This window comes from Aegilops tauschii, chromosome 5 (assembly GCF_002575655.3).
Source record: "Aegilops tauschii subsp. strangulata cultivar AL8/78 chromosome 5, Aet v6.0, whole genome shotgun sequence".
NCBI classification, from domain to species: Eukaryota; Viridiplantae; Streptophyta; class Magnoliopsida; order Poales; family Poaceae; genus Aegilops; species Aegilops tauschii.
The window spans coordinates 126,631,482-126,640,036 of NC_053039.3; positions in this window are offsets into that span (position 1 = coordinate 126,631,482).

Here is an 8,555-nt window from a genome sequence, read left to right on the forward strand (position 1 = left end):
GTCCATTTGCCATATTTCATAATCGTAGAATGCGGTAATTGCTAACATGATTCAGACGGACTTCAGCTTCGCTACGGGTGAGAAGGTCTCATCGTAGTCAACTCCTTGAACTTGTCGATAACCCTTAGCGACACGTCGAGCTTTATAGATGGTAACATTTCCATCCGCGTCCGTCTTCTTCTTAAAGATCCATTTATTTTCTATCGCTCGCCGATCATCGGGCAAGTCTGTCAAAGTCCATACTTTGTTTTCATACATGGATCCTATCTCGGATTGCATGGCTTCAAGCCATTTGTTGGAATCTGGGCCCGCCATTGCTTCTTCATAGTTTGAAGGTTCACCGTTGTCCAACAACATGATTTCCAGGACAGGGTTGATGTACCACTCTGGTGCGGAACGTGTCCTTGTGGACCTACGAAGTTTAGTGGTAACTTGATCATGATCGTCATCATTAACTTCCTCTCCACTCGGTGCAGGCACCACAGAAACATTTTCTTGTGCTGCGCTACTTTCTGGTTCGAGAGGGGTCATCTCATCAAGTTCCACTTTCCTCCCACTTACTTCTTTCGAGAGAAACTCTTTCTCCAGAAAGGACCCGTTCTTAGCAACGAAGATCTTGCCTTCGGATCTGAGGTAGAAGGTATACCCAATGGTTTCCTTAGGGTATCCTATGAAGACGCATTTTTCCGACTTGGGTTCGAGCTTTTCAGGTTGAAGTTTCTTGACATAAGCATCGCATCCCCAAACTTTAAGAAACGACAGCTTAGGTTTCTTTCCAAACCATAATTCATACGGTGTCGTCTCAACGGATTTCGACGGAGCCCTATTTAAAGTGAATGCGGCAGTCTCTAAAGCATAACCCCAAAATGATAGCAGTAGATCGGTAAGAGACATCATAGATCGCACCATATCCAATAGAGTGCGATTACGACGTTCGGACACACCATTACACTGAGGTGTTCCAGGCGGCGTGAGTTGCGAAACAATTCCACATTTCCTTAAGTGTGTGCCAAATTCGTGACTCAAATATTCCCCTCCATGATCTGATCGTAAGAACTTTATTTTCCTGTCACGTTGATTCTCAACCTCACTCTGAAATTCCTTGAACTTTTCAAAGGTCTCAGACTTGTGTTTCATTAAGTAGACATACCCATATCTACTCAAGTCATCAGTGAGGGTGAGAACATAACGATAGCCACTGCGAGCCTCAACGCTCATTGGACCGCACACATCAGTATGTATGATTTCCAATAAGTTGGTTGCTCGCCCCATTGTTCCGGAGAACGGGGTCTTGGTCATTTTGCCCATGAGGCATGGTTCGCACGTGTCAAATGATTCATAATCAAGAGACTCCAAAAGTCCATCTGCATGGAGTTTCTTCATGCGTTTGACACCAATGTGACCAAGGTGGCAGTGCCACAAGTATGTGGGACTATCATTATCAACCTTACATTTCTTGGCATTCACACTATGAATATGTGTAACATCACGTTCGAGATTCATTAAGAATAAACCATTGACCAACGGGGCATGACCATAAAACATATCTCTCATATAAATAGAACAACCATTATTCTCGGATTTAAATGAGTAGCCATCTCGCATCAAACGAGATCTAGATACAATGTTCATGCTCAAAGCTGGCACTAAATAACAATTATTGAGGTTTAAAACTAATCCCGTAGGTAAATGTAGAGGTAGCGTGCCGACGGCGATCACATCGACCTTGGAACCATTCCCGACGCGCATCGTCACCTCGTCCTTCGCCAGTCTTCGCTTATTCCGCAGCTCCTGCTTTGAGTTACAAATATGAGCAACCGCACCGGTATCAAATACCCAGGAGCTACTACGAGCACTGGTTAGGTACACATCAATAACATGTATATCACATATACCTTTGGTATTGCCGGCCTTCTTATCCGCTAAGTACTTGGGGCAGTTCCGCTTCCAGTGACTGTTTCCCTTGCAATAAAAGCACTCAGTCTCAGGCTTGGGTCCATTCTTTGTCTTCTTTCCGGCAGCTTGCTTACCGGGCGCGGCAACTCCCTTGCCGTCTTTCTTGAAGTTCTTCTTACCCTTGCCTTTCTTGAACTTAGTGGTTTTATTCACCATCAACACTTGATGTTCCTTTTTGATCTCCACCTCCGCTGATTTCAGCATTGAATATACCTCAGGAATGGTCTTTTCCATCCCCTGCACATTGAAGTTCATCACAAAGCTCTTGTAGCTAGGTCGAAGTGACTGAAGGATTCTGTCAACGACCGCGTCATCCAGGAGATTAACTCCCAGCTAAGACAAGCGGTTGTGCAACCCAGACATTTTGAGTATGTGTTCGCTGACAGAACTATTCTCCTCCATCTTACAACTGTAGAACTTGTTGGAGACTTCATATCTCTCGACCCGGGCATGAGCTTGGAAAACCATTTTCAGCTCTTGGAACATCTCATATGCTCCGTGCTGCTCGAAACGCTTTTGGAGCCCCGGTTCTAAGCTGTAAAGCATGCCGCACTAAACCAGGGAGTAATCATCAACACGTGTTTGCCAGGCGTTCATAACGTCTTGGTTTGCTGGGACGGGTGCTTCACCTAGCGGTGCTTCAAGGACATATGCTTTCTTGGCAGCTATGAGGATAATCCTCAAGTTCCAGACCCAGTCTGTATAGTTGCTACCATCGTCTTTCAGCTTGGTTTTCTCTAGGAACGCGTTGAAGTTGAGGTTGACATTAGCGTGGGCCATTTGATCTACAAGATATATTGTAAAGATTTTAGACTAAGTTCATGATAATTAAGTTCATCTAATCAAATTATTAATGAACTCCCACTCAGACAGACATCCCTCTAGTCATCTAAGTGATACATGATCCGAGTCAACTAGGCCGTGTCCGATCATCACGTGAGACGGACTAGTCATCATCGGTGAACATCTTCATGTTGATCGTATCTGCTATACGACTCATGTTCGACCTTTCTGTCTCTTGTGTTCCGAGGCCATGTCTGTACATGCTAGGCTAGTCAAGTCAACCTAAGTGTATTGCGTGTGTAAATCTGGCTTACACCCGTTGTATGCGAACGTTAGAACCTATCACACCCGATCATCACGTGGTGCTTCGGAACAACGAACCTTCGCAACGGTGCACAGTTAGGGGGAACACTTTCTTGAAATTTTAGCGAGGGATCATCTTATTTATGCTACCTTCGTTCTAAGCAAATAAGATGTAAAACATGATAAACATCACATGCAATCAAATAGTGACATGATATGGCCAATATCATTTTGCTCCTTTTGATCTCCATCTTTGGGGCGCCATGTTCATCATTGTCACCGGCATGACACCATGATCTCCATCATCATGATCTCCATCATCGTGTCTTCATGAAGTTGTCTCGCCAACTATTACTTCTACTACTATGGCTAACGGTTAGCAATAAAGTAAAGTAATTACATGACATTTCAGTTGACACGCAGGTCATAAATAAATTAAGACAACTCCTATGGCTCCTGCCGGTTATCATACTCATCGACATGCAAGTCGTGATTCCTATTACAAGAACATGATCAATCTCATACATCACATATATCATTCATCACATTCTTCTGGCCATATCACATCACATGACACATGCTGCAAAAACAAGTTAGACGTCCTCTAATTGTTGTTGCAAATTTTTACGTAGCTGCTATAGGTTTCTAGCAAGAACGTTTCTTACCTACGCCAAAACCACAACGTGATATGCCAATTTCTATTTACCCTTCATAAGGACCCTTTTCATCGAATCCAATCCGACTAAAGTGGGAGAGACAGACACCCGCTAGCCACCTTATGCAACTAGTGCATGTCAGTCGGTGGAACCTATCTCACGTAAGCGTACGTGTAAGGTCGGTCCGGGCCGCTTCATCCCACGATGCCGCCGAATCAGGATAAGACTAGTAACGGCAAGTAAATTGACAAAATCGACGCCCACAACAACTTGTGTTCTACTCGTGCATAGAAACTACGCATAGACCTAGCTCATGATGCCACTGTTGGGGATCGTTGCAGAAATTTAAAATTTTCTACGCATCACCAAGATCAATCTATGGAGTCATCTAGCAACGAGAGAGAGAGGAGTGCATCTACATACCCTTGTAGATCGCGAGCGGAAGCGTTCAAGAGAACGGGGTTGATGGAGTCGTACTCGTCGTGATCCAAATCACCGATGATCCTAGCGCCAAACGGACGGCACCTCCGCGTTCAACACACGTACGGAGCAGAGACGTCTCCTCCTTCTTGATCCAGCAAGGGGGAAGGAGAAGTTGATGGAGATCCAGCAGCACGACGGCGTGGTGGTGGAAGCAGCGGGATTCCAGCAGGGCTTCGCCAAGCGCTACTTGAGGAGGAAGAGGTGTCACGGGAGGGAGAGGGAGGCGCCAGGGCTTCGGGTGCGGCTGCCCTCCCTCCCCTCCACTATATATAGGGCCTAGGGGGGCGCATGCCCCCTTTGGAGATCCCATCTAGAGGGGGGGCAACGGCCCCCTTAGGGTTTCCAACCAGGGGGCGCATGCCCCCTCGGGGCAACGACCCCCTAGGGTTTCCAACCCTAGGCGCCTTGGGCCCTTGGGTGGGGCGCACCAGCCCACCAGGGGCTGGTTCCCACGCCACTTCAGCCCATGGGGCCCTCCGGGATAGGTGGCCCCACCAGGTGGACCCCCGGGACCCTTCCGGTGGTCCCGGTACAATACCGGTGACCCCCGAAACTCTCCCGGTGGCCGAAACTGGACTTCCTATATATAAATCTTTACCTCCGGACCATTCCGGAACTCCTCGTGACGTCCGGGATCTCATCCGGGACTCCGAACAACTTTCAGTTAACCGCATACTAATATCTCTACAACTCTAGCGTCACCGAACCTTAAGTGTGTAGACCCTACGGGTTCGGGAGACACGTAGACATGACCGAGACAACTCTCCGGTCAATAACCAACAGCGGGATCTGGATACCCATGTTGGCTCCCACATGCTCCACGATAATCTCATCGGATGAACCACGATGTCGAGGATTCAATCAATCACGTACACAATTCCCTTTGTCAATCGGTACGTTACTTGCCCGAGATTCGATCGTCGGTATCCCAATACCTCGTTCAATCTCGCTACCGGCAAGTCACTTTACTCGTTCCGTAATGCATGATCCCGTGACTAACTACTTAGTCACATTGAGCTCATTATGATGATGCATTACCAAGTGGGCCCAGAGATACCTCTCCGTCATACGGAGTGACAAATCCCAGTCTCGATCTGTGCCAACCCAACAGACACTTTCGGAGATACCTGTAGTGCACCTTTATAGCCACCCAGTTACGTTGTGACGTTTGGTACACCCAAAGCATTCCTACGGTATCCAGGAGTTGCACGATCTCATGGTCTAAGGAAACGATACTTGACATTAGAAAAGCTTTAGCAAACGAACTACACGATCTAGTGCTATGCTTAGGATTGGGTCTTGTCCATCACATCATTCTCCTAATGACGTGAACCTGTTATCAATGACATCCAATGTCCATGGTCAGGAAACCGTAACCATCTATTGATCAACGAGCTAGTCAACTAGAGGCTCACTAGGGACATGTTATGGTCTATGTGCTCACACATGTATTACGATTTCCGAATAACACAATTATAGCATGAACAATAGACAATTATCATGAACAAGGAAATATAATAATAACCATTTTATTATTGCCTCTAGGGCATATTTCCAACAGTGTTATGGTCCGGCAACCCCGAAGTGACAATAATCGGGACCACTCCCGGTGATGACCATAGTTTGAGGAGTTCATGTATTCACTATGTGTTAATGCTTTGGTCTGGTACTCTATTAAAAGGATGCCTTAATATCCCTTAGTTTCCGTTAGGACCCCGCTGCCACGGGAGGGTAGGACAAAAGATGTCATGCAAGTTCTTTTCCATAAGCATGTATGACTATATTCAGAATACATGCCTACATTACATTGATGAATTGGAGCTAGTTCTGTGTCACCCTATGTTATGACTGTTACATGATGAACCGCATCCGGCATAATTCTCCATCACCGATCCAATGCCTACGAGCTTTTCACATATTGTTCTTCGCTTATTTACTTTTCCGTTGCTACTGTTACAATCACTACAAAACCCAAAAATATTACTTTTGCTACCGCCACCGTTACTTCCATACTACTTTGCTACTAAATACTTTGCTGCAGATACTAAGTTATCTAGGTGTGGTTGAATTGACAACTCAACTGCTAATACTTGAGAATATTCTTTGGCTCCCCTTGTGTCGAATCAATAAATTTGGGTTGAATACTCTACCCTTGAAAACTATTGCGATCCCCTATACTTGTGGGTTATCACCAAGGCAAGGAATGTTGAGGCCTATCACGTCCCTAATCCCAACCCCGCCTAGACTTGTGTCTCAGCTCATCATAACGGCCATGGCAACGTGGAATGAGCCACTCGTTCGGGCAGTTTTCCTACCAATAGATGCAGAGGCCATCTTAAGTATTCCGTTATGCACAAGAAACATTAGCGACTTCTGGGCATGGAGCGGCGAGAAAAGGGACGGTTTCTCTGTCAAATCAGCATACAGAATTATATTGAACACCAAGCTCACAAGGGAGAGCTAGATTGGGGAGGTTGCAGGATCTTCCGGGTCGGAGCGGGAGATTAATGCTTGGTCTACCCTCTGGAAGGCTAAACTACCACCCAAGATCAAGTTCTTCCTCTGGAGGCTAGCGAGGAGCTCGATACCCACAGCGGATGTGCTTGAGCATAGACATATGTCTGATTCTGCAGCATGCATGATCTGTGGAGCCCCAGACCTTTGGGAAAATAACACTAGGGTAGAGTTCTTCCCACTCCAAGGAGATGAGGTCTTGATGTTGATCTTCTCCAAGAGGAGGCCTTGATAATCCACAAGGATTCTTCCCAAAGAGGGGTCTTGATCTCCAAGAGGAGGGGTTACTTTGCTAACCCTAGAAATGAGCTAGATGAAGAGTACTTATAGCCTAGGGAGGAAATGGGGGTAAAAGAGTCAACATGCCCATAGTGCACGCAATCACATTCGGTGTAGTCCGGGCACCCGGGGTAAAGTGGCCCAGGCACCTGGAGGGAGAGGCGCTAGGGAGGGTCGGGCACCCGATGGTGGAGGGTCCGGGCACCCTCGGGCCAGGGGAGGCCGGGCACCCGAACCGATCAGGGGCCTCGCCCAGGCCGCGACTGTAGGGGGGCGGGCACCCGGGGGTCCGGGCACCCAGGGATGGAAGGTGCGGGCACCCGGGGTGTCCAGAGAGCCTCCGGTGCTTCGTGTCTTGGAGCTCTTCCTTCTCCTCCTTCTTCTTGAGGCTCTTGCCTCTTCATGATCTTCTCCTCGATACCTAGTCATGCACAAAGTCTCCGCTTGAGGTAGAAGCCATTTCTCATATGAAATCAAAGGGAGCTCAAAGAGGAAAGAGGTAACCTCATTTTCAATGGTACGTGCATGGGTTGTCGTCATCGGTCCACTTGGCGTTCGTGGCGGTGATGGAATGCCCATGGGGATGACCGTAGGATGCTCTGCATCAACACGTGAGGGGGAGTGTTGAAGCTTGAGCTTTTTAGTGGTAATACCCTACATCCTGCATGTCTGACTTTATTGATTGGTGTCTCGTATGAGATCTTGTCTCACGACTTGGGAGGCCCCTACCTCCTCTTATATATGTGGACAACGGTAGGGTTACATGAGCACAAGTCGGTTTACATGGTAGAGCCGTCTGTTTACATGGTAGAGCCCTATTAGATCTACTAATACATGTATCTTCGAGTAGTTGTTCGTATGGGGGAGACCTGCTGGTTGGGTGAGGGACATTGACTATAGTTGGACCCCAAGGCCGACCTAGTGATCGACTTCATTGGAGGTTGGATGCCCCGGGTATGTTGTATCGTTAATAGTCCCTGAGTCCTTCATGAGCTCAATTGCCGCGTCAGGGTTGATATGGATCTGAGAGCGCCGTCTAGAATTTCATGGCGAGCTCTTGAGGGGCACCTGAGTATACTTGAAATAATAATTGATCTTGTGTCGGCTCGCCTTGAAGAGGTTGAAGATAACACGACCTATCGGGGTTGTGGACCCTAGGAGGTCGAATACAACCGTGCCTGACGAACAAGGTGTCCGACCTCCCTTTCTTCTTTATTGTTGGAGACATCCAGTTCATAGAAAACCGACTTCACAAATGGTGATTTAAGCGAAGCATGAATCGTCACAATTTCTTTTTCTTTTGTAGACACTAAGACACGATAGTGCAGGGTGTAGCCCCCGAGCCTCTGGTTGACTTGCGGAGTACTTGTAAGACCAAGAAAACATGAAAAACCTGCAATTGCATTTTGGCAAACACTAGAACACCACATGGACATAGTCAATGTAGATGTTTTGTTTAACTGTTGGGTTGTTTTACTAGTAACCCACATGTGCGTAGCATTTTCAAATAGCAAGAGTGTCGAACCCAACAAGGAGCGAAAAGGAATGAGTTGATGGAAACCGGTAACAATTCACTATAAA